At 39.0% G+C, this 25,508-nt stretch overlaps 1 long non-coding RNA gene across 1 annotated transcript in view; it reads right to left on the bottom strand.

The window, feature by feature from the left end:
- The window catches only part of LOC135702395 (uncharacterized), a 146,571-nt gene that overhangs the window by 45,662 nt on the left and 75,401 nt on the right, over positions 1–25,508 (bottom strand). Inside the window, exon 2 of the long non-coding RNA XR_010517699.1 lies at positions 24,093–24,134. This is a non-coding gene — a long non-coding RNA (uncharacterized LOC135702395). The remainder of the gene's footprint in view (positions 1–24,092; positions 24,135–25,508) is intronic.

The raw sequence follows: 25,508 nt of genomic DNA, 5'->3' as shown, positions 1-25,508 counted from the left end.
AGTCCAAAGGTTATATTCAAAGGATTCCCTGAACAAATTTAGAGAACGTACACGAAACGAAAATCAATTATTTTATCCATGTTTTTCACTTATACATTTTTGCCAAAACATCAGCCTTGTACATTCCATAAGACAAACCACATAGGCCCTATAAGAATGCATAAAAGGTATGTGTGACCGCTTATACATTTCATATGACACATAATCTTCATTAACTTTTTGCAAGGCGTCTGCTTATTAGTTGACTTATACATTTTATGAATAATCAGCAATAGAAATTTGCCCTCGAATTTGCCAAAATGTATAAGGAAATTTCTATCCTAGTACTTTAATCCAGATAGTTTTTCTCTTAAGACCATGCACCCACTACTGGTGCGGCGGTAGTATGGTATGTAGTATGGTACAACAAATATCATGCTGAAGTCGTGTGGCGTGAAAATGAGGATGACATTGGATTCCAGATTGATACACTGATAAAATTTCAAAGATTGTTTTTATGTGTCCCACACATGATTTTTTGCAATGTGATCAACAAATGATATCTATGTGTCAGACACATACTTAATATGTGTACACATAAAAGCCATGTGTAACCACACATACTATTCATTTGACTCATAAATGTCATGTGTGCTTCTGGGTGGATTCTGTTTATGTGTGGTCACATGAAAATCATGTGGAATTTTACATGAAAATTCGTCAATAAAAATGTGTGGAATTCTATTAGTGTAGGAAATGCAACTAACATTCAATGTAATACATTTTTGGTTTGCGTTCGTATATAAATTAAGTTTACCCAGATTGGACGAAAAGCGTACAAACCAAAATATGGGTAAATTTGCATCAAAACAATTCATATATGGTTCATATTAAAAAAAAAACTGGGCTTAAAATTTACCTATATTTTGCTTTTTTCGCTGAGATAATGACTTATCCGAGTCAATTGAAATCAACCGAATATTAAATAAGGGTTAAGTTGATCCTTAACATAAAAGCGTAGATGCATACCTATAGGTGAAGGATAAGAGAAAGGAGAGGCAAAGGTGTTGAAATGCAGAATTAGATGTCGTCGAGATTGAATGCGCATGTTTAAATAACGTTGATCCAGATACCTGTTGTATAAATTTGCATATCATCTAGTTATAATTATTGTCAATAATACTTATATTTCGATAAATATGTTGCTACCTATTTTAATTTTTATGTGATACTCATCATCACAGAATCCAACCTTGAATCGTAGACCAGGTCCATCAACAATACACTCGTTCTGAGAAGGGGGTCATGGTACCACTCATCCTGTATAGTCATCTTCTTCTTCTTTAGGTTCGCTCACCACCCGGAATGAACGCTCGGTGTGGTTAGTAATATCAGTAACAGTGTTACATGCAAACGAAAAAGAGAAACAACCAGGATTAGTTTTTCGAAGTAATAGTCATCTGAATACCCAACTAACCATACCTCAATGACATTGTCTGACTCTGAACCTACATTAAAAGTTATTTTGTTATGGTTACTTTGGTACTCACATGAAATGTTGTGCAAGTACTACAAGTTCAATAACGCCCAGCTATGGACAGCTTAATGTTAATACCATTTACTCTTTGAATCAGCGTACACCAACATGAAAATCGTCTAAGAAACACCTAAGAATGTATAGAGATAAAGCTCAAAACACAGTTTTAACTTATGTTATAACATCATACTTTATAAACATCAAACTGTCCAATATAGGACCCTGCCACCAAACGGCGTCTGCACGGTAATGTGGGCCATCAAAATGCTTCATCGGTTGCGAAGTGAAGTGCTTCTCAAACTGAAGCGATACATTTCTCAATTTTTCAACGTTATCCTAACGTAAACTTAATATTATCACCCATATGCCCGTCCACGCCCGAAACTCATCCACCACACAAAATCAAATAAAAATGTTTCTTTATGGCAAACACGTATATGGGTGTATATCTCCACTGTAACCACTACGGGTAATCAACAAAATTACTTGCATTTTACTCAGGCACTTTTGAGCAAACTGCAATCACTCTCTCATACTCGAAATGTACCACGACCAAATTGGCACAACGACGCCCTATACACTATCTTACCAAAGCGCAGAGGAAACGTAACTCAAAATATAGTAAATGTTTCTAAAACATCAGTAATCGTTACTCAGTAATTAATTTTTAAACTAAGTTGTGTTTCGGGCTTAATAAATTCAAGAGAAAATGTTCATTATGTCGATTCCATATGTCATTTGCACCGATCCGAGAAAATATAAAGTTTTGTTTTGATGACCGAAAAGTTATTCCTATTTTCAATTAAACACATATAATCTCATGGTAATAGGAATGTTAAACATATTAAGCAGGGTTTTAATCATACAAAGCAGATCGCTAGCTTTCATGCTAAAAAATACTGGTTTTTGAGTCAAAAGTTATTATATTGGCCCCCTGATGCTACTTAAGTCAGTGTATTTACCAGGATATTTGGGAGAATTATCACTTACGTCTCTTTACGTGCAGCCCAGCCTCATTTTACGACCACCGAAATCATCAACAAACAGTTCTATTTATTCACTTTAATAATGAGAAAGCGAAACAAAACGTACACGTTTTACGGGTTGCTCTGCGTTGTTACTTAAGACTACAATAAAGAATTTAAAAAAAGTTACTTAAGACAAACGGCATCTGCATAGAAATCGGGTGACATAAGTAACATCGAACAATATTTTGATCGGAAGGTGATTACGTCAAACAGCAAATAAATTTAAAAATGGGATGTGATCCTATATTTGGACAGTAAATAGTGTAATAGCAGGAGTATCGATTGACACTTATAGCTCTACTTTGTTTACCTTTGTTACTTTCGACGTAATGAAAATTTGTTCTTGATATATCCTTGATGGGGACGGGTCCGGTGCAGTGGTTAGCACTCATGCCTCTCACGCTAAAGACCACTGGGAGGAGACATCAGCTGGTTCAACTTGAGCGTTCCATGCTTATTCGAAAAACTCACAATAACAAAACGGCACCAAGCGCTCACAGGAAACAAAAAATAAATTTGTACCTACATCAACAACAACGGTCCGAAAGAATTTCATATCTGGAGGCCACTGGATGCCAAACGTCCCCAATCCTACACTAGCCACGTCGTAGAACGGGTAAAAGACAGAGAAAATAGTAGAAAATCAAAAATCAATTCTACGGAAAACAACCGGAGAAAAAAGATGCACTCAAGGGAAACTACGAAGCAAACTAAACTCGTTTTCTATCGTCAAAGATTGAAAGCTTCTTATGAGAATTTTCGAATGAGTGAAAGGATAGTATTTAGTCCGCCATGGTTCACGCACAGACTGATGTTTGCTTATAAGAATTTACCATAGGAGTAAAGAGTTGAAATCCCCAGATGGGTTTCTAGTAAAGAGTTACTGAAGCCATCGTCAACGAAAATGACAGCTGCGAACAAACTCAAGTCGAGCTTTAGCCGACCTGAGTCATGCAGCCCGAGCATAATTCGACCCGAGTCATGCAGATCGATCATCATGGTCACGTCTAACGTTGGTCTAACGCTAACATTTTTCCTTCTGGGTATATCTATGAATAATCGATGTTTTCATTTGAACTTCATTTTAATCACCAAAACAAAATGCCAAAGTATAGAATCTCGAAAGACTACGAGCATACATAATCAGGTACATTCGGCCGTTCGAGGAAGTCAAGTGCAAATACTGAGGAGTATTTCGGATAGTATCGTTTAGCCGTTTTCGTATTGATAACCAAGCTCTTTTGATCTCAAGCGAGGAACAGCATGTTGCCGGAAGCTCAAAGATGCCTTATAACTGTACCATCAGCGACATCAGTAACTCAGTCAACATCGAAATATTCAACCGAGGTATTGCAGGAATCCAGGTATCACCGATAGACGTGGGAAAGCTCAACTACATACGTCCTCTACCCCGCAAAGAAGCACCGTGAAATCAACGAAGTTATTAGGAAGAATCTTTTCAAATAACAGCCTTTAGCTGATGAAGTGAATGAATTCAACGATGGAAATGTTTTTTTTTAAATCTCGACCACTGCAAAAAGTGAAAATATACTAATTGTATCGTTATTGACGTGATTACCTCTCACCCCAGCAGGCCTGGGTTCAATCCCAGTCGGCGCCGCCGGGATGTTCTGAGGTATAACATCTCTGGTCACGCCTTCTTTAGAAAGCGAAGTAAAGCCGTTGGTTCCCGGTTCATGAGTTGATGTGTCGATAGGTAGGGTCCAGGTGTGGGAGCTGCCTCCCTGGCGTCGGTAGCATTGGTTCATTGAAATAAAAAAAATAACAATTTCCACTAGTGCTCACATAAAATGTGGCCATTTTCGTTGAAATTGGCACAAATTGTGATCGATTCCGTAAGATAAATTAACCAGTAATGCTGGTAAATCACCTTTTCGTTGTGCGCACACCGACCGACCTACCACATCGAACACTGGCCCTAAGCTCCAGGTCAAATAGGACAAAAATAAATAATCTTTGACTCGACCTTCTCCGATTTACACGAAATCTTCCATAATTTTTTGTAAAGACTCACATTTCAGCGGTTCCAGTAGACGAGTGGTAAATGATTGCCCAAAAGGCCTGGGTTCAATCCCAGTTAGAGCCGCCGAGATTTTCTGAGGCATAAAATCTCTGATCACGCCTTCCTCGGTCCCCGGTCCATGAGTTAATGGTTCGATAGGTAGGTTCCAGGTGTGGGAGCTACCTCCCTAGCGTCGCAAGTATTAGTAGTCGGTACGGAAAACAAGATCGACGGAAAACAAATCAAGGAAAAACAAAAGTCTTGTATACTACCAATAAAAAATGTCATGTACATGCGGAAAAGTTAAAACTCTTTGATGATTTTACAAAGCCTGGAATTTCACTAACGAACTACTGCTCAGCATGCAAAATTGGTCACTGCTAGACCATCGAGCTCCTTATATCAATTTAAACCCCCTCAACCAACGATCGTTCAAGCCCAGTGACATGAAACTATTCAAATGAAACGGTTGCTCTGGTGGACGACCCGGATCGAGCATATATCAAATTAAAAAAAATATCACTGTATCTTACTGCTCCATTTGAACCGAGTTCCTGCCAAGGTCTTTCTTTATTTCAACTAGTAAGTATTCAACCAAACGGCTTTGGGACAAATAGTCATGCGACTAACGACATTCATGAAAATGTATGTCGTTTGATACGTTTTAGCACATTCTAATTATATAATGGAAGATCTGAACAGAACATGCCAAGAAGGGGCAGTAGCCCCCCCCCCCCCCCCCCCTAAACTCAGCAACACAAAGGCTTTCGGTGGAATGGCGTTCAGTGAAATGGCTTTCGGCCAAATTTTCCATAGTAATTTTTTTTTTTCGCCCCACCCTAGCTCAAAACCTGGCCTTGCAAGGTGCGCGAAAGATCAAATGAAAGGCAATATTCGCTCGTATAGGCAGTTTGTCTTGTCAAGAGCCGAGTTCATTGTTATATATTCGATTTCAACACATCTTTCTGAAGTTCATCACAGATCTACATGGAAGAGTATTTGCCAAAGAGAATTTTACAAGAGATCAAAATTATCGCTGATGTGAGATGAGAAATGGCAAATTCTCTCGAGAAAAGTAGCCATGATAATTGCTTTTCACACTTTTTGGCATTTATGTTCCGGTAATTATGATTTTTCGCCCTTTCGAGAACCCAATTTTAAGCTGCCGAGCTTGTGTCGTACGAGATTGGATTTGCGGTGGTATGAGAGAAACAACTAGTACTCAGTGAGGCCATATATACAGCAATTCCATAGCAAAATGATGTAGTAGTTCTCAGAATTTCGTAAAAAATTGTAGTTTTCTTCCTTATCGCAAAAGGCCAGTCATTAGGGAGACTATTTTCATGTTAGGGCGGTCCAAAATATATTTATTTTTAAAAATTACTTTTTTTTCAAAAATGTCTTTTTTTTTTAATTACTTTTTCCAAAAATTCATTAATTTTGAAGAAGTTGTTTTCTTTTCCGATTTCTTAGATCAACATTTTATTTTTTATTTTTATTTATTTTATTTATTTATTTACTTGTCTTCGTATAATAAAAACGCACAGACAGAATTATTAATGTCTAGTTAAAGAACTAATCCTATTTTTAAACATGGTTTTCGAAATATTAAAATCATAATCTTCACGCGATTCGTTGAAACGACGGCAGCAAACATCCAGTGGATTGTTTTGACCGTAGACTGTACGATGCTGAGGAATACGGAAAAGGTCATTTTGTCGCGTCTGCCTAGCCGGTGCATTGAACTGGATTTTCCCTAGAAGTTCAGCACAATCTACATTGTTGTCCAGAATGTCGAATATGAACAGCCGTTGCAGAAGTATCCTTCTATCAGCCAATGTTGAAAGACGAATTAAAGCACAGCGATCCTCGTACGGCGGAAGAACAACCGGATCGTTCCATGGTAACAGTCGTAGAGCGTAGCGGACAAAGTTACGTTGAATCTTTTCAATGCGAAAGCAAAGCGTGACGTGATACGGTGCCCATACTAGAACGCCATATTCCAGTATGCTACGCACTAGCGAACAATACAATGTTTTTAGACAGTATACATCCTCAAATTGCTGCGTGTTGCGCTTGATGAACCCTAGTATCGCATATGCTTTGGCGGTGGTTGTTGCAATGTGCTCGGTGAATTTCAGCTTACTGTCCAGTATTAATCCAAGATCCTTGATTGATGACACACGGTTGACACTTGAAGCGTTCATCTTATAATCGAAAATGGCAGTTGTCCTAGATCGGTTGAACGAGATGATGTTACATTTACGAATATTCACTTCCATTCCGTTTAATGAGCACCATTCCCATCTGAAGAGCGCAACAATCGACCATGGAGGTTATCAGGCGGAAGAATTTCAGGTCATCAGCGAACATGTACTTCGGTGATCTGATGAGTCCGCACAGATCGTTAACAAACAGCACGAAAAGTAATGGTCCCAAATGACTTCCTTGGGGAACCCCGGAAGTAATTGAGAACGTTTCAGATGAGGTTGCACCGACGCGTACAAAAGCCCAACGCTCAGACAAGTACGATTCAATCCATTGAGTAAGCCACTGAGGGAATCCCATGCGTTTGAGTTTTTCCACTGCCAGTGCATGCGGCACTTTGTCGAATGCTTTAGAAAAGTCGACATAAACTGCATCGACCTGTTGTCGCTTTTCAAGGCTGTCCACAAGAGAAGAAACGTAGCACATCAGGTTGATTGTTGTTGACCGCTTCCTGACAAATCCATGCTGACTCTCTGATATCACATGTTGAACGTTACGATACAAAGAATCATGGACAAGACCCTCCACGACTTTAGGAAAGCAGCTCAAAATCGAAATTGCACGATAATTTTCGACGTCATTAACATTACCACTTTTATGAATGGGAGTGATGGCTGCAGTTTTCCATTTGTTGGGAAATATGCCCTTACGAAAGAGATCTGTTGAAGAGTATACTCACAGGCAAAGCGATTGACTCCGCACACCGATTGATAAATGAAAGGTAATTAAAAATACCTTTTGAAAAATATATGATATTAAAAAATCACGATATAAAAAAAATATCAGCAGTGTGTTTTTTTTCGTTTTTGAGTTATATATTTTGAAGCTATCCAGTTTTGGGTTTTCGCTCAATACTCCTATGCGACTATTCAAGCATGCGTCGCACAGTGGTCTAGAACTATGAAAAGACGGTCAAAAGTCATTTTCTCATGAATCTTGTATTTTAGACTAGTAGTGTCTTCAGGAAAGTTTCTGAATATAAAAAAGCTCTTCTTTTGACATTAACAAACCAATGATTTATCCTCCTAGAAGTGAGATTGAAAAAGGAATTTTTCAAAAATGCCATATTCCAGTCTTGGGCAAAGTTTTAGAAAATATCAAAACAGGAAAGTTTGCTCAAAACACTAGGGGGCTATTTCTTCATCTCATTGAAATATGGAACGGAACCTCCTAATAAAAGTTTCTACTTAATAATTAATTTCATTAAATTTCTACTGGTTTGAAATGTTCTACAAAATTGTTCAAACATTAATACACATAAGTTTGATGAATATTATAGCACACTAGATCGCTAAATATGTGAGTTATTATTAGTTTTGCTCCAAACATATAATTCTTAGCCACATAATTACGATTTACTACCATTTCCCATGTCGTGGGATGTGACAAAACCAATAGGAATAGAAGTATTTAAGTGTGTTTTCATGAATTATATGTGAAATACTGCATGATATGGGATATTTTTTTTTTATGGAAAACCCTTTTAAAAGCGATTTTCTCCTAGATAAAACATTCTTTGAACCTCTACTGCTTCGAAGCAGTGTTCAAAATTGATCAAAACATCAGTATATACACATTTTCTGCATATTCCACAGCAATAGGTTCTGAAATGGGCAAATAATTCTTGGTTTTGTTATGAAATACATATTTTTGCCATTTGATAGAAATTCACTACCATGGTCCACCACTATCTTGACAAAATCAAAGCGAAATTAATACCGAGAAGTTCAGAATAAACGCACTAGAGACTGCTTATCTGTTTGAAAAAAAATATCCCTTTACTACATGCCATCATCAGTACACTTATTGCAATTTAATAATTTCATTATATTTTTCCTTTCAATTATTTTTATTATTTTTATATTTTAGAAAAGTCATTTTTGAAAAAAGATCGGAGGAAATGGTCACCCTAATGAAAAAAAAAAAAAAATGCGGTCTAATATTTTGTGATTTCTACGAAATTCTGAGAACCACTTTATCGTTTTGCTTTGGAATGGATGTATACATGTACATATGTTCCGGTATCATCCAAACCATATCTGAAATAGATCTATCATTTGGGTTTTCGTTCATTCATATTTTTTTTATTGTGGAGCGTTCAAACCGCAGCAAACAAAATAAATATTGCTTGTGAAGCGAAAGAAGACAGCGACTTCTTCTATTTCTCTTGTTTTGGTCCTTAGTTGGCTCAAACCAATACCAATTCTCGATTACTTTTTCGAAGATCCGTGTCAGCTTTTGTAAACAATCCATTTGATCGTCGATTTGGCGTTACTGGTAGCTCGCCCACGCATACTAACACCAAAGAAGATTTCCCCTATCTGATGGTAGTGTTAGCATGCGTGGGCAAGCTGCCAGTTACGCCAAATCGTCGATCAAATACATTGTTTACAAAAGCTGATACGTCCCATCGAAAAAGTAATCAAGAATTAGTTTCACTAATACATGCTGATCGCGCACGGTAGGACCCGATTTTCTACGTTGAGTGATTAATTGAAACAGACCGATTTATTGGCGGAGGCATTTTTTATTATATATTTATTGTTTGTTTTTACATACAAGTACAGCACATTACAGTAGATACATGATAAAAGTGACAATTATAGGTGGACAAGTGGTGACATCTATGGACAGGTTCAATAACTGTGTTATGCTTAGGGTAAATGCGGTAATCGTTGCTTGCACGAACACATGCGTTTTATTTATTTATTCCGTCAAGACTTGAGTTTGACAACGATTTATTATGTACACGGCGAATGAGAACGACCCAAATTTGAGTTTAGTTCACTCATAATCGTCAAAAGTGCAGGAACTCTGCGATGAGTAAAATTTGTCTCATGGCTCGAAAACTTTGGTGACTAACCTGCTATTTCAATTTTTCAGTGTACCACATGGCAACACCACTACTTCTAGATTGTACCACATGGCAACACTACTACTGGATTGTACTAGCATTTTCACCAAATGTATTAGAATGTTTTGGTTCTATCTCTTTCACTCTACTCAAAACTGAAATGCATAAAAAAATGACAAAATGATACACTCTTTGCACACTGTCAAAGAATCATTGTACACAAAATCAACTTTGTTCAAATCAAAACAAAAGAACTAACCCATCTGGTGGATGATGGCACAAGCTTCCAAGAAAATTCTATTACAGTGAACCACATTATTTTAATGGATTTCTTCGCCAGTAAGTCGTCTGTCACTTCGTTTGTGCTAACACGCTCTCATAATCGTAACAATACAACTGGACGTGAAAATCTCTATAGGGTATTTTACAAGACGTTTCTGATCAACTGATTTTTCAATTTATGAATGAACTTTGACAGGAAGCAGTAACCTAAAGACTGTGAGATGCAACATCAATATCATCAAATTTTGTCAGGAAAACTAGTACCTGAAAAAGAAAAATCAACAATATTTTGAGCTGTCATTCTTCAACGATTATTTATTTCCCTTTCCCATCAAAACCATGAAAATATCGCTGACAAAATCGGTAGGAATACTTTTTCTTCTCCCACACTGAAAATATTCGATATAGGCGAATCCAGTAGAAACTAAGCGATTGTTTCAGCCTCTGGCGGTGAATAGGGGAACCCTCAAAAGAGTGATAAGAGGAAGAGGAAAATATTTTCACCTTTCCTGATTAATTTATCCACCGCATGTGTTTGAAATCATCATCCACGTGGAATATGTTGTTTTCTGTATCGGGTTTGCAGTGATCCGGCTGGCGCTTCCATACGAGGGGGAAGACGGCTTTCATTTGAGTACCTCTCAAATTCTCTTTTACTCAGAGTTGCTACTTTGGTTTGCTCTGGGATCTGATCTAATTTGCGACAAAAACAGAATTAGTTTGGCATATGTACATTGAAATCTAACCATGCAAATGTTAGTTCGGATGCAATATTTGAGGTTCATGGAATCCCTCCACTTCGCGTTTTCACTGAAACTGAACAACATGAAGTGGGCAAATTTAATGAAATGCTTGCCTCTCTACAGCAGACATGTAGATTAATTTTGAACTTTGTCCATTAAGTAGATCACCAGATGTATGCCCGTGAAATTACGAAGTGGTTAAACCAAATTGTGTGGAAAATGGATTCCGTCATTAGTGTCCTTAAATAATGGAAATGATCTGTTTTTCTACCAGTTGTCCCCTTGTTCCTCCCACTCAACCCTTGTGCCATCCATTACTACTGTCCGGACTTAACTCTTCTATTACCAACTCTGCTGGCAATCATATCCTCAAGCTGAGGACCTCAACCATAACATAACGCTGAAAATGACAAATTCCTCTGCGACTCCTTTGCTGTTTTTGGTGTGCAGATTAGTCCTGGACACGGGCATTGACCCTCCCGCTACAGGAGGACGATGAATGGGCATGTGCCACCTGGGAAGAAGGACCAAGCAATGGGTGCAACTTGCAATTAATTGGTAGGGTCGTGATTGGACTGCTGCTGGTGAGAACTTAGGATTTACAATCAGAAACTTTTCCGTTGCATTTGTAATAGAGGTTATGGCTATTTTCTTAAATCACGGGCGATGGCTTTCTGGAGGACACTTTTCGTTTTGCAGTGGTAATGAAATTGTACAGGATATTGCCACCTTAATACTACTGAGCATCAAGATGCCTAGAGTAAGCGAATAGATAGATATTCCCTTCCAGCAACCAGCTCCGGTGAGGACATGTACTTGAGGATAAGTACTGCTAGTTCAAACTCCGATAAATGTGATTGCTTGGGCTGCGCTGTCAAAACAATCGAGATAATACAACCGTTCATCAGAGAGCAAGATAGTTCCTCAGAGTTACTCGGGATTGCTCTTAGTTTCTCACTGTCTTCCCCCTCGTTCCATATATTTTTGATGAGAAAAATTAAGATTGATAAAATTATCCCAGCGGTTTTGATTTCCGAATTTTGAATGCGTTGTTATTTCAGGCAGTGCTGATTAAAATCATTTCTTCTACACTCAAATACGCTGAAAATGAAAGCAACATTGAAAGATAAACCGACTACCTGAATGAATTTGAATTTTGACATGATAACATACTCTTGATCAAGGCAACCGCTGAGTTTCGAAGTCAACAATTGTTTTTGTTCATTCAAAGATGCGATAATGAAGCCTGTTATGTTGTCATATCAATATCAATGATTATGAAATCATCTTGGTGGAGATGAGTTTGAGTATCAAATGCGAAATGATTATTTTCGTTTTACACACATGCTTTTTCACTCAGATCGATGGAAAATTATTGCCTTTTGCAGAATTGATGATAATATCGAGGTTTTAGGCTCTGCAATCGATCATATTCAAAATAATCATTTACGGCATAATGAATTTGATTTTTTTTGCTTTTGAGGATCGTTTCCGATTTTGACAACCCGCATAAACGATAACCATAAGGAGTGCCTAACAACCTATTCGGGTTATCATCCCAACAATATGTGGTACGGTGGCACGATTTGTGGTATCGTTCATGTATGGTGCTCGTTTATTAGGGAATTTTGGGTTGGAAACTCAAGCGTTGATGAATATCAACAAACGCGTATTCGTCGATGGATAATGATCTCATTTGTTCATTTCACTCGTACGTTGACAGCGAAGCTTTTCAAAACAACCGTAATTTATCTACACTGGGTAGAAGCGATAGTCAGTGCTAAAGAGCCTAAATTTATAAAGAGGCGACATGTCAAAATTGGAACAATCGATTGTCTGTCAAAGTCATAGGAAAAGTCATTCCAATCGAGCAGAAGACCTGTCAACTGGATAAGATGTTGCCTCTTTATAAATTCAGGCTCTTTAGTCAGTGCTCGTGAGGGTAAATGAGAAAAACAGACACTGATTTCAGCTGTAAATCAGTTCAGATCTGTAGATAATCGGAAAATACGACCACTCCCGATGGAAATTTGCAAGTTGTGTAATAAAATGTACATTATTTTGAGTTTTGAAAATCGTCATTATAATGTAAACAAATGGATTGGATGACATTTCCTCTCAAAATCGGCTAGTGCACTATAAATTGATGGTGCGTGAAAAGAGCCTATTGTTTTGCTGTTATTTGACGTCACACTCCGCCATTCATTTAAACAGCGGGAGAACGTTGATAGAACATAGCCCATTTCAAGCGTAACTATTCAAATCGGCGTATCTGCTTTTGTAAACAATCACTTCCTGTTAAACTCCATCATACATTTAAACAGCAGGCAAACATAAAAGCCGACTCACCTGCTTACATTACATTGGGCTTAAACGCACATTTGCTGCACTCCTGCTCGGACTCCAGCAAAACACTATCGAATGTTTTCAGTGTGGGAGATAAAAAAGTATTCTTACCTATTTTGATAGTGATATTTTCATGGTTTGGATGGGAGAGGAAAATAAATAATCGTTGAAGAATGAGAGCTGAAAATATTGTCGATTTTTAGCTCTGCGGAAAGCAACTTGAGTGATGCGTCGCTTATCTTGCAGCTGAGCTAAGAGGAAGAGGAGACAATAGGAGGCCTTTTATGAACCGATTTTCTGTTAATCCAGCGCCTGATTGGTCGGGGGAATGTATAGAAACGCGAGAATTTTTACAACAGGGAATCTATTTTTTATGTATTTTAACAGTCGAGTGCGTCGCCCATAATGAAATAGTTTTTGCACGGCCGCTTCCTTGAGAGAAGAAGAACACGTCACAGACATAAAGAAGCCAGTTGTCTCCTCTTCCTCTTAGCAGCTGAGCGAGAATTTCGATCTCTGAATTTTAACTTTAGTACATTAGAAATCCAAGGTTTTGTTTTGGCTCAAGGTATGTCATATATCCTGAATTATCAGGTTCTATTCTGATATATTATTTGCTCGTTCCTGATAAGACTTTTCTTTAAAAAGCACACCTGGTTTCTGATCCCCATCCTGATGTATCCTGATATGTATTTTTAAAAAATCCGATATTGTGTTTTGCTTTCGTTTAAAGATTTGTGTGAAAATATTCAATAGTGGGAAACACCCATCCTGAAGTGCGTTCCCGCTACCAAGACCACCACTATGTAAGACGAAGGTGGTAAGACTGAGTCCAACAAATGTAAGACGCAAGTGGTGTGAACATTTTATGGTGCTACAAAATTAGTTTGCTGGCAGTTTAACTGGGGGCAAAATGCGCTATATCTTGAAAGCATACCTGCATTCCTGCTATAGTGGTATATACAGAAATCCCCCGACCAGAACAATGGGTGGTGCCGTCAAACATTCATGGTTTTGAAGCATTTACGTTCAGATTTACTTCTTACAGTTCTAGCATAGCTTTAATATAGAAAACATACGAAAAATATACGATATTGTGCAGGAACAGCAACGGAACACATGTTCAACCAAACATATTTGGCATTATGAAACAATTCAACTTGAGTTATCCCAGTAAATATTCTTTAATTGCCATCTATTGTTTGTCAATTCCGAATCTAACCAAAATATCTGTCCCCAAATGCTCCATCCTGTAGACCACAATAGCTATTCACATAAATCTTATCAACCCTCCCGAAACTAATAGCCGTAGCCTTCGTAGCTGAAGTTGATTAGTGTCTCAAATCAACACTACAGACACCAAATCCCTAGCAAAAACCGGTATCCCCAAACCCTGTATCCGTGTCAACTAGCTGTCGACGCCTATAAGCTATAGATGTTTACTTTTATTCGCCTGGTACCGTTCGTCGCTGTTGGGTGAAAAGGAAAAGCGAAAACTCTGTGTACGGGGCCGAGATGATCGTCGAATGGCACCTAAACGGAACACGCAATAAGCAATGCCAACCGAGCCTGCTTCAAGGAGAAACCGGAGAAGCCCAAGCGAAGCTAATCAATCGAATTGCTCAACCTTTTGGGTTTTCGATATCCCGACCGAATGTTTGCGCCCGATTTATTAGGTGCGAGATAGAAAGAAAAATAAGCTATCCCAGGAATGTTGACTGCTGGATGTTCGGGCCGTCGTAAAAAATGGAAATTTTTGGCAAATCTGGTATCGCTTTCTGGGTCATTGGACCGAAAGTTGAATTTGATAAATAATTTTGTCAAACTGTTTTAGGGAGATATTTTTACCGAGAAACAGCTCATTTCAACTGGGGCAATCGATTCCGAAAGTCACCCATGGGTAGACGCAGGCACAGCGAAAGTGCCAAAATATAGCGAACGCGGCAAACGCAAAGGTGGGAAAAAGGTGAGAAAATGTAATGGCCAATCTCCCGGCCCGGAGGTTTACAATTACAAAATTCGCTTTTCAATGTGCATTTGAAAAAATGTAGGTTATTTCGCTTTTTTCTCCAAACAACTTTTCCTCTCTTCCGGTTCGGTCAGCGTTATAGATATGGAACCAGCTGTTGCTGGCATGCAGCATACGGACGGAGAGCTGAGTCATTCGGTGTGGCCTGCTCCAGTATTTGAATTAGCCATTAGAAGAAACTCTACAACTGATGCCGATGATGTTGTTGTTGTTATTGGTGCTGCTTCCACTGATGATGGAAAAGAGCGAGGAAAAACAAATCAGCAAAATGTTGAGGTGCATAGCAAAATTGTGGCCAATGGTGGTGAATGAAAGTGCAAATTTGGGGTAAGCATTTGGGAAGCAGCGTCCGATGGCTGGCTGGCCAGCGCTCGCGCTCAGTGGTGCGTTGGGAGGTGCTTTAAAGGTTTCGATTTCAAGCTGAACAGGAAACTCCGGAAAGTTTCACTTTCTACAAGAGAGTGATTGAAATTGGTTTGTTTGTATAGGTCATAAAAAGTGCTTTAAATCAGTTGGGCTTCGAGGTATAAACAATATAGCATTTATGCGGTTTCTTTCAGGTTTCCAACTTTTCTAGTAGAATATGCGGAACTGGGGATAAAATGCTCAATCACATAGACAAATCAAGAACTCTTGATAGTGAAATTCCTTGCTCAAGAACTCTGACAAATCCCGATACGTTAGGAACATGTTCAATGTTCAGAATCATAAGGGCTTAACTACGATGATCGATTCTCTTAATAGATTTTCCCTTTGAATTACTACAGTTAAGTAGACCACTTTTCCAAAAATGTTTCAATACCCAGTCGAAAAATGTAAGACTCTATTACAGACTTGCATGTAGAGTATACAAGATTTGCAAAGTTTCGCGACACGAACAGTTTCTGTAATGTGGTCGCCAGAAGTTTTTTTTTTTTAAATATTTTTTAGTTGAGAGTTAGTTGGAAATGCTATCTAACATGAAGCTTTAGTGTGATAATTAATTAGCTAGAGAATGGTCTTTTAGAAGAGGGTAGGTAGATAATTCTGTTAGAGTACGGCAGTATGAACATTGAATAGAAGTTGAAAATGAGCGAACCTACCAACTCTGAAAATCTCAAACTTCGCGTATGAAGTAACATAAAAACACTTTGAATGAATTTTTTTTTTAGTTTTTATATTAGCTTATTAGCGAACAAAGATAGTTTCCCCAAATTCATTTCGTCTAGAACATCATCTCTTGAAGGTTTTATACAAAAATATACATTCTGGAAAAACTTGCTTGTATTCTGCAGTCCATGACAAGAACTGTAATGGCAGTTGTTATATGAAACGCATGCAGAGGATGTAATAAATCCAACCTTACATTGCATGTACTATAAGAGAAATTTGTATTGGGTTTAGTGAAAGGTTGCATTAGCTATGCATCAAGAAATGTTAATCCAACCAAGTTGAACAACAGAGAAAATCGATGAAGAGAATCGAATCATTAAATTTAAAACATGCGAAGCGCTTTCAAGAGCTGCAAGACTCCGCGAGTCCTCAAAGTTCCGATAGTTTTTAAATTTTACGGATCCTACAAAAGTATGTGTCATTCAGACAGTTCTTTTCTGGAGTATTGAAAGATTCCGAAATTGTTTTAAGAAGTTAAGGGAATTAAGATCCCCGGAATTGAAAAACATCAAACTCCTAAAACTCTTACCGATTACTTATCATAATTCTGCAGATATTACGGTACTTCGGGTACTATCTGAACTCTCAAAACTTTAAAAAAAACTCACGATGTTTCTTAAACTTCAAGAATTGCAAAATCCAGAAACTTTTGAAACTGCCAGGAGCTTTTGCGATAATTTCTGCAGTGCTATCGTTGTGTCGGGAGTTATTACAATTCCAAAAGATTCAGGATTCTCTTTGAGAGTATTATTTTAGAAAATCGATTGTTCTTAGAGTTCATGATGGTGAGTTAAACGTAGAACTCGGACCTCCTGAATATTGTGAGAATATCACGAACTCTAAAAACTGTTGGAATTTTTGAAACACTATAGATTCCGAAATTTCTAGCACGCTTTTGGATCTCATGTGACTGCGGGAACTGCGAAAGCACTCATAACGCCTGCCGCACCGAAAACCAACGAATCTACTGGTGATTTGGGTGCTTCCAGAGAATCCACAACTTTTGGACAACTAGTTTAGCTAAACACTTGAATCTCTAGCTACCCCTTAGAACTCAACGAAACCTTAAGAACTTCAAACAATCAAATACAATTTTCAAAACTTTGAAGCTTGAACCTTGACTTGAAATACTGTAGATCTTCCATAACACAAAGAACCGCAACAACTCTCATTATTGCACAAAATGTTGGAACTCAGGAGTAAATAATGTTCCCGGAATTTCAGGAATATTGGTACCAACTTCCAACATTGCTGGGAGTTTATGGGATAACGAGAGTTCTTAGTTATGCGGATGATTTTTGAAACACATGCTTTTCTAGTTATCCCTGAATTTTAGAGAACTTTCAAATCTACATCATCTTACGGAACTCTTCTAATGCAATGAACTGCCAGAATTCTGAAACTGTCCAAAACTCTATAAAAACGCACTCCGAGAGCATTTGTACCTCCAATAGCTGCTGTAGCTGTGAGAACAGTATTCTGAGATTTTTTAAAACTAATTATTAGTGTTTTCTTCCGATATGTTTAGTTCTGGCATTATTTTTGTTTTAAAATCAATTTTAAAAATTCTGGAACATGGAAATGTGGTTTAATGTGAGTGATCGTGATAAATAAAGTAAAATGTGTAGAAACGTAGTGAGGGTTTACTGCGCTAATGGTAATCTTTTGAAATGATGCTATACGCTAAGATTATTTTACCGAAATCTGTGAAATTTTACCGAAATCTCAATAGATGAACGTTCGGTAAACAGTTCGGTGATTTTCCACAGATTTTCTGTGATTTTTCACAGATATTCGTTCAAAAATTTTATCCAAATTGAATAACATCAAGTGCCAGATTTTGACAACGCTGGTGGTTTAGTTGTAAGCGTGACTGCCAGTCCTGGAGTTTGTGAGCTCCTAAATTCGAAGCACATTGGATTAATTTGACATAGTTTGTTTATTTATGACTCATTATAAAACACATTTAGATAACTAAGACTTTTTATATTGAATTTTAAAACAAAAATACTGCCAGTACCGGTTAAACCGGTCAACAATCCAACAACCCATTGATTCTTGAGCATTAAAATTCCCGAAATTCGTTAAATAACAATAATGTATGTGCATCAAAGACCTGCCAAAACATGTAACAACTCTCCGAACATGAAGAACTTCTGGAATTTTAGCATCCCTTCAACATTCCAGGAACTCCACTTCAATACCTCAGAATGCTCTATGAAATCCACAGTTGGAAACTACCACAACTGTTGAAACATCCGGAGTTCCAGAAGTTTATAGGGGTTTAATCTTTTGTTGTACCGCAGAACCTTGGGAGCGATGCACCACGCATTGCAGAAACTTCTGAAAGTCGAGAGCCCAATCTGCCCTATTGTGATACGTTCAACCGAAAGGTGTAGCTCATAAAATCGGCATTGGGGCGTTCATGAAACTTCCTGTCGAAGATAGGGGGCAATTCAATCTGAGATTAAGTTAGTTTCAGAGAAACAGTACCTTAGATAGTAGTTCTGTGGTGTCTTTAACTCCTCTGGAAGTTTCCCGATGGTGTCTTTTTTTTTCCTTGGTTTGTTTTCCATCGAACCAATGCCACCGACGTTAGGGAGCCTAACGTCGTCTCCTACACCTGGACCCTACCTATCGACCCACCAACTTATGGACCGGGGACCAACGGTTTTACTTAACGAAGGAAGGCGTGCGAAGAGATTTTATGCCTCAGCAAATCCCGACGGCGCCAACTCGGATTGAACCCAGGCCCTTTGGAGTGAAAGGCAGTATCGCTTACCACTACACCACCGGCGCCACTACTGATGGTGTCTGAGCTTTCTTTTGAAGGTTGCTATAATTCATATGAATAGTTCTGGACCGTCCTACCTAGAGCGATGAAAGCTCAGGAACTTTTTCGAGAAACTTTTGAGACCGTCTGTACAGGTTAAGATAATGTTTAGAAATCTTCGAACTTACCGGATGAAGATGCAGATTAACATCCAGATGGATCCCAAATACTGGTGAACTCCTATCTGAGGATCCTTTACTTCTTCTGGAAGCAGCCTTAACTACAAAAAATTTCTACTGAATTTACAATTATCTCCTTCCATAAGGATTCTAAGCGTTCTTTCGTAGGTCTCTGAAAAGTTTCTAAACATCCTCCAGAATGACATTATTTTTTTTTATACGTTGCATCTAAGTTTCCTCTAAAACGTTTCTTCTATCATTTATCTAGAACTTCCTCCAAGAAATCTCAACACTGTTTCCAAAGTTTCTGCTATTCTCAGATAAAGTTCAGGTACTTTCAAAACAATTATCAGATACCCTCTGGAAGAAGGTCTGGTACCCTCGCAAGGATATTCAAAAATCTTTCAGATGAAAGGAAAGTTAGAACCCTTCCAGATGACGAACAGAGGTCATTTAAAGAAAGCTCAAGAACCTTCCGAAAAATGATTTGGGATCATCCAGAGCAGTCCAATATATTGGAAAACATCTATTTGAGGTCCTTGAGGATCCTTTGGAAAGATCCTGTGCATATTGTTCATACTGTGTTCTTTGATTTATCCATAGCAACAATTTAGCCAGAAAAGATGCAGAAACCGTTTAGAAGAAGTAGTGGAACTTGCGTAGGCTCTAGGTTCTACCTGAAGAAATACAGAGATATTCGAGTGGAAGCATATGAACTTCATCTGAACTTCGACAAAATTCTAAAATAAACTCAGATACCTTCCGGATGCAGATTTGGAAACATCCAGAAGAGTCTCAAACACCAAAGATGCCTTATCTGAAGTCCAACTGGCTCCCCTAAAAGTTTGTCCCGGAGGGATTCTGAGCGGTCTTTCGTAGGTCTCTGAAGCTCCTCTAAGAAGTTCCTAAGCACCCTCGGGAATGTTTATGAACCTTTATACGGAGAGTCTCTAAGTTTCTTCTAGAACCTTTCACTAATATCCCAGAACTGTCATTGCATGATTCCTGAAGATCCTCTAAGAATCTTCATAAGTGTCTTCAGAAGGTCCCTAAACAACCACTGGACTGCATCTAGGAAATCTAAGAAATACTTTAGAGACTGCCTAGCTGAAGTTCTGAAGAATTTCAGGAACCTGTAAGAGGAAGTTCAAGAACAACCAAAAGAAAGCTCAGTAACCTTACAAACCTTGTATCTGAGGTGCCTCTATTTCCTCTGAAAGGTTCTTCTGGATGCTCTCAAACCTACATCAAAAAGGTATCATAACATCAAAGGTTAGGTAAGGTTAATAAACATCCTCTTGGAGGTCCTTGTACTTCCTCTGGGCCGTCTCCTTCAGAAGGTTCATGAACTTTATACGAAAGGTCTTCGAACTTTCCTGTATTTCCTCTGGGTAGTTCCCGAAATTTCAACAAACTGCTTCCGGAAGCTCTAACTACTTTAGCAGGTTACTAAGTACGTTGCTCCTCCTAGAAATTCCCTGAACCTCCAGTGGAAAGTTCGTAGGCTTGATCTGTTAATTCAATCTTACCCTGAATGATCTTCCTTCCGAAAGCAAGATTTATCTCTATTATTTGGTTGTGAAGTGATGTGTGAACGATGAAAGATGTTGTGTACACTACCCATAATCGCTAGTCAGTCCCATCTGTAAAAAAATCTGGAAATGAGAAAACGGCGTTCAAAGATTTTACAAGTTTTCTGATTTGACACTTATTTTGGAGGGATAAATTTAAAAACAAACGTCCAATGCGATAGAGTGCATCTATGTTTACCAAAATATAATGGAGAAAATATCGTGAATTTTTTATTTTATGGCCAAAATCTGAGTGGGCCTGACTTGCGATTATATTCAACGTCAATGAGAAAAATAACCGCAAGTCAGTCACAATTCCATGACGATGCTGCATTAGTTTAGCACAGTATTGAATAGAACGTTATTGAATGTTTCTGGATTTGTTCCGCTGGTTCCAGAGCAATGGCCGGAACATATTCTAGTGAGTATGGGCACAGAACAGAAGGGGAAGTGCAAACAAATCGGTGAACCAAAAAGTGTTCGTTTTTCTGCTCAACAAGCGATGTGTTGTGGTAGTGTTCCACACGGGCTATCTATGTGCACTCACACTATCATAGCATGCTGCCTATCTTAACTGCAGGCGGAAGATGCCTTCTACCGCTAGGTGCGCTAGTGTTCGCAAATGACAAGTGGAGCCACTTTCTGATCCAAAGTTCCACTCCTGTGGTATGGGTCTTCATCAGACCAGAGCTTCTCATAAACGTGCCAAACCCACCATGCGATAAATCAATTCACATGAGAATTTAAAAATAAGATCAATAAGAGTCATGATGACTGACCAGCACCATGTTGGCCACACCCGGACATGTTCCGGGTATCCCCGGAGAAGTGGTAAATCCTTTTTAAATCAAAATCTATCAAGCAATGCTTCAAATCACATGACAAACTGTCAAACTGAGTATCGTAAGAACTATATAGGCCACATCCGGACATGTTCCAGATACCCTAGGGGAAGTGGACAAAATCTGACTCGAGACAAATCTCATGATGCGATGTGTTGTCTAATATTTCGAACATATGGTTTTCTAATTAGACTGACTTGCGGTTACTTTTCGCTGTGGGACAATTTGACTTGGTATTGTTTTTCATTTTTCTTGAACAAACCACCTTTTTCAATAGCACATCTCAAAAAACATAGAACGATTAACTGAATACTTGCGATACTCACCTAGAGATCTTCGTGACATATACGGATTTTTTTCGGCATTCTACGCAAGTTTCTCCCGACTTCCCCTGAAAGCTCATTCAGGCCTCCCCCAGACATTTTATTTGATTTTCCCTGGGATATTTCTACCAGCTCCCCGGAAGATTTTCTAACGTTTCCTGGAAATGTGTCCAATTTCCTCTGGTTTCTTCGGACCCCCCTTGGAAGATCCTTTTTAATTTCCCCCCCAAGTGTCTTCCCAGTTCCTGACTTCTTTCGCAAGTTTTTTCCAACATCACCTAGAAGCTTCTTCCAATTTTTCCCCGGGAGTACTTCTGGCTTCTTTTGACGTAGGACTACGTTTTTAATTTCTATACTGGGGGTTACATTAAAAAAAATCCAAATTCAAAAATGTACCGTAAAATCCCAAACACGGACGCAACGATAGAGCGCAGATCGAACACACGACACATTGCGCATGCTCACATCAGCGAGCTCAATGATCGGTTGATCGCTCATCTTTTCACCAATGAAAGGAAGGGAGGAGAAAAGCAGCGATAATGAAAACGCTCGCCGTATCGTTTTCTTCGTCATTTGCTTTCGAGCAACGGACGGACTGGAACAGCGCGCATCGCAGCAATACGAAGACGAGCCGACGACGACGAAAGCAGCAACATCGACCGGAGGAAAGGCTTCTAGCAATAGGCAGCATGACTAGGCCGCCCTCATCCGGTCGGCATCGACTTGCACTGATGTGGCCACCATTTGAAAAACAACCGGCCCTTTTCAGGGCCACCAATTCAAAACGGAAAGAGTTAAGAACTAAATCAGGCAATGGTTCGTGTGTAAAGGGCTTAAGAAAGTTTATTTGTAAATGCTTTTGTGCCGTTATCAAAAATTATGCCTGAAATGATCAACATATTTGTTCCGTCCACTAGCGGTCCTACGTCAAGCTTCCTTTCGTGCTAGACCCTTCTACTCTTTTAAATTTCCTTACGACCAGGGCTGGCAAATATAATTTTCAATGAAAGCTCTCACTCGATATTTAGAGAGATACTTTTGTCACTATCGTCAGATGAGAAAACGTTGTTAGAGATTTTCTTCAAAATCTCATAGAATTTTTTGTTGTGACAGAACATGACAGTGTTGTGATCATCGTAATTACTAGCTCATTTATTGCTATTAATGTTACTTGTTCCGAAGAAATCTTAATAACATATTCACTGTACCGATTACATACGGTTGCTTGCTTAAATTCATCTAAATCAGTTAGAAATATTGATGTCAAAACCGCATAAGAATTATTCTCATTAGTGCTTGATCATTGGAATACGACAAGAAAGCTAATGATAGGTTATTTCGTCTCATGATAATGAGAGGACCTGTTTTCTCATTGCCACATGACGGCCATGATATTTACCAGATCTGCTTACGACTTTTTTCTGGATTTTCTGGGTAGTAAACACTAGTTGAAGAGGACATCAGAACATGGCGACTAGAAGCGATTCGATCAGAGCTGATTCCAGTGAAAATTGATTTTCCTTTTGGTGTAGACCAGTCTGCGCCCATCATTGAATATCAAATGATTGCGAGTGTATTTTACACCTAAAGTATCCTACAAATACAGCGATTATAAGTATGAGATTCATGCATTCTTTACATGCGGTTCATCCGGAAATTTTGATAGTAGTTGTTGAATTTTACATGCATGCATGTTTTAACATGGATATCCAAAATTTAATTGACACTGATTAAATTTTCAACGAACAATGATAGAAATCTACGTCAACGTGTAAATTTTAGCGTTAATTTATTGAAGTTCAGATAGTTGAGCGTGTAATTTTACATTTAAAACCCTGCTTTAGTTGGTAGTGTAAATTTACAGATCTGTGTAAGTTACCCCAAAATCATACTTAGCAGTAATTTTTCTAGACGTGTCAAGAGACTAAACCCACTTTAAACTTGTTTCGTAAGCTGATGCTGTGTAAAAATATCATCAAAGCACTAACACTATCGAAAAAATATCAACTGAAAATCGAATCAGCAAAAATTACTCAAAATGACTCAACAGTTCCCGAACTCGTTCCGAGCACATTGCAATTCAAAATCCATCCGGCAGCTACTGCACAGTAACCCACTGCGAAACCCATTTCCAAATTTGCCCGAATCAAGTCGCTTACTCACCGTTGAAATCAGGATCCTGGATGACTGCTGATGCTGCTGAATCTGAAAATGAAAATCGAAAAAAAAATAATGCCCATTATTACCGGGAACAGCTACATTATGTGCCTACAAATGTGTTCGAATAAATAAAATTCGCACCCGCTCAACCATCACACCCGTTCGGACCGTGGTCGTCGTCGTCGTCGTCGTCGTGGTCGTGGGTTGATTGACAGCAGCGCGGAATGCCGTTGAAGGTAATTAGGTCAAAATCAAAATATTTGGAAGGAAAAGAAGCCCAAAAGTGACCTCGCATCGCATGTGCACAATTTGTACGCTCGCAGCATGGGACCTGCGTCCGTCCGCTCCGTCGTCTCGCTCCTCCACTCCATCAGCCAGATATGTATGCAGTAGCAGCATCATTAATTTTGAAGAAAACCTTTGACTTTTTTCCCTTCGCATATCCCGCGTGTCCCTTCTCAATAGACACTCGTTAAGCACACACAAAAACGGCGAGTCCATCTCGGCAGCGTCTCGTTCCAAGCCCATACAGTGTAGTGCAGTACGTTAAAGTGAAGTGGAGAGAAGAAAAAAAAATCAGAATAAAACCACTATAAATAAACGTCATAAATTAAACCAGCTTCTCCCGTCCGTGGTCAAATTCTCTTTCACCACAATGACCACGAACACGGTTAACATGGTAAGTGAGCGAGTGAATGCTGCTGCTGCTGCTGCAGCAGAAGCCCAAGCAGCAAGCAGCCAGAGTGCAAGATCCATCAAAGTCTGAAATCTGGTGTTGGGAAACTGCAACCGAAGCGGCTCCCCAGAGTTCAAGGAATCCTGAAAACATAAAGTTCAAAGAAATAATTCACTCCGTTGCATACGAAGAATTTTGAACGACGATCGGTACCGTATGTGTGCCAATGGAAGTGATTTTTCCGAAGAAGTCCACTCAACGGCACACCGCGTCACCTTCTCGTCTGCCCCGCTTCTTGCGGCTCTCATCAGCGCACAGATGCGTTGCTCCTTTGGAGCTCCCCGGTCGGCGGTGGATGGAGTAGGCATTGCATGAATGCATGCGCATGTTTCAATGCCATTAAAGATCATGTACCACCAGATGAAAGGACCCTGGCCAGAACATAACTTGCCCGAGTGAGCGCGCGCGCGTAAGAAAAATACAGTTAGGTCCTGTCTATGGAGAAGAATGAAAGAGAAATGCTTAAATACGACGGACAGTTTTTTTCTTTACTTCTTCTGCAGATGCAACGATCTCTTGTCTCCCTGCGAGCTTTTGTTATGAGAACTTTGCGGAACTATGGAATGGAATGATTTTGCTTTGCGGTGATGTCTGAGCTGAAACAGACTACTACTTTACAAGCGTCGCCGGTGGTGTAGTGGTAAGCGTGATTACCTCTCACCCCAGCAGGCCTGGGTTCAATC

This window comes from Ochlerotatus camptorhynchus, unplaced genomic scaffold, assembly GCF_037179485.1.
Source record: "Ochlerotatus camptorhynchus isolate MF236.1 unplaced genomic scaffold, CSIRO-AGI_Acam_v1.1 ptg000192l, whole genome shotgun sequence".
NCBI lineage: Eukaryota > Metazoa > Arthropoda > Insecta > Diptera > Culicidae > Ochlerotatus > Ochlerotatus camptorhynchus.
The sequence above is the reverse complement of the archived record's forward strand: the minus strand, read 5'-3'. Positions and strand labels throughout refer to the sequence as shown.